General features: G+C 40.1%; 1 non-coding gene across 1 annotated transcript; it reads left to right on the forward strand.

Annotated features, from left to right (window-relative positions):
- Nucleotides 1–1,736: 1,736 nt before the first annotated feature.
- On the forward strand, nt 1,737–1,843 carry LOC145123162 (small nucleolar RNA R71). Its single transcript, XR_013715035.1, has one exon. It is a non-coding gene; the product is annotated as a small nucleolar RNA R71 (small nucleolar RNA).
- Nucleotides 1,844–2,069: the final 226 nt, after the last annotated feature.

A 2,069-nucleotide genomic window follows, 5' to 3' on the forward strand; every position in this document is an offset into this window, starting at 1 on the left:
TCTAAATCTTTTTCAGCATCAAAATTTTCTCCAGAAGATAGTAGAAATTTATTTGGATTTTCTTCTTTTAAAAGTGCAAGCTCTTTTTCTAGTAATTCTTCATCCAAATCAATGGAGAAAACTTCTTCTTTTCTTGTTTCTTCTTGCTTAATATCTTGTGTAGCCTTAAACACTGCCGATTCATCTCCTACCTTTAATGTTAGTGTGGACTCGCATACATCTACTAATGCACATGCGGTGTTCAAAAATGGTCTCCCCAAAATAATTGGAACTTTGGGGTCTTCTTCCATGTCAAGTACTACAAAATCCATGGGGAATACAAATTTGTCAACCTTTATGAGAAGATCTTCACAAACACCTTTTGGACGAATGATTGTCTTATCTGCTAGATGGATCTTCATATTAATAGGCTTTGGCTCCGGCAAATTTAACTTCTTGAAGAAAGAATATGACATTAGATTAATACTTGCACCCGAATCGGTCAATGCCTGAGTAACAATTATGTTTCCAAATTCACAAGGAATCGAGATGCTTCCCGGATCACCCTTCTTTTCTGGTAGCTCATTTAACACTAACTCCGCGACTTCAGCCATATCTTTTCTAGCGGAAAAGAGACCCTTAAGCAAGTTTACATATTTTGGCGTTTGAAGTATTGTTTCAACAAATGGAATGTTGACTTGAAGGGCTTTAACATGTTCCATGAAAGTTCTGTACTCTTTAACCTTTTCATCAGGTATGGCTCGAATTGGATATGGCAAAGATGGCCTGTAAGGCTTTAAGGGAACAACAGTTTTGTCATCAGACCATGGACTCGTCGAGTCCATTAGAGGGACTCGATGAGTCGTGTCAGATTTAGCTGAAACTCCTTTAACTGTTTCTTCTGCTTGCTCCTTATTGGGGTTCTTCTGGATAGAGGTCAAAGGGGTGAAGATTTTGTTAGAATCGGTGGCTATTACATTTATATGCGCCATTTTTGGGTTTTGTTCGGTATTGCTTGGAAGTCCACCGAGTGTTCTTTGATTAATTTGTTGTGCTAGCTGACCGATCTGTTTTTCAATGTTATGAATGGAGGCTTGTTGATTCCTGAGCAAGTTTTGTTGATCTTTCATCATAGCTTGATGATCTTTAAGCATTTCTCTTTGCTCCTTCAATTCATTATCAGTTTGATTGTGCCTCTTCTCGGATGCTGCTACAAACCTTGTGAACATCTCCTCCAAATCAGCTCTTTTTTCAATAACCGGTTCCTCTTTTTGATATAAACCCCTCTCTCTTTGCTTGAACTTCTCCTCCTTTGCCTTTTTGTATTCGTCATACGGGAGCCATTCCTTCTTCGGTTTCTGCCAATTGTCATCAAATCTGTCACCACTTGAATAGCATACTTGCGCCTTTTTATTTCCATTCTCGTCCAAATCGCAATCTCTCGTAAGGTGAGGTCCATTGCAATTTTCACAACCCACCCGAATAGCATGGATTGTTTGATCCATCTTTGTCATCCTCCTATCTAAACTATCTAGTTTAGCCATCATTGCCGCCATGCCATCGTTAACCGTGTTCACTACCCCCTACTTATTTCATTTCGTGGGTTGTGATATTCTCTAGAATGTTTAGAGAACTCCTCAATCAATTCCTTGATCACCGGGGGTGCCTTCTTTGTGAGCGGGCCTTGCGAGTCAAGTAATTTCCTTGTTGTCACATTGACTCCATCATAGAAAATGTAGACTTCTTGTTGACTATTTAAGTCGTGATGTGTGCAATTCCTCAATAAACCTTTGTACCTCTCCCACGCCTCATAAAGTGATTCGCCCGCTTGTTGCTCGAAATTGGCTATGGCCTTTTTCAACTTGGCTATTTTTGATGGTGGGCAAAATTGGTCAATGAACTCTTCTTTCATCTTGGCCCACGTCGTGATGGATCCGGGAGGTAGTGATTTTAGCCAATCTTTTGCAGCACCCTTGAATGTAACTGGAAGCATACGAAGCAGCTGGGTCTCGCGAGACACATTTGGAACATTAAAGTAATCAGCTACATCATTGACTTCATCCAAGTGTTTATAAGCATCTTCGTGGTCT

Source organism: Lactuca virosa, chromosome 6 (assembly GCF_052849685.1).
Source record: "Lactuca virosa cultivar CGN04683 chromosome 6, Lactuca_virosa_CGN04683_v6, whole genome shotgun sequence".
NCBI classification, from domain to species: domain Eukaryota; kingdom Viridiplantae; phylum Streptophyta; class Magnoliopsida; order Asterales; family Asteraceae; genus Lactuca; species Lactuca virosa.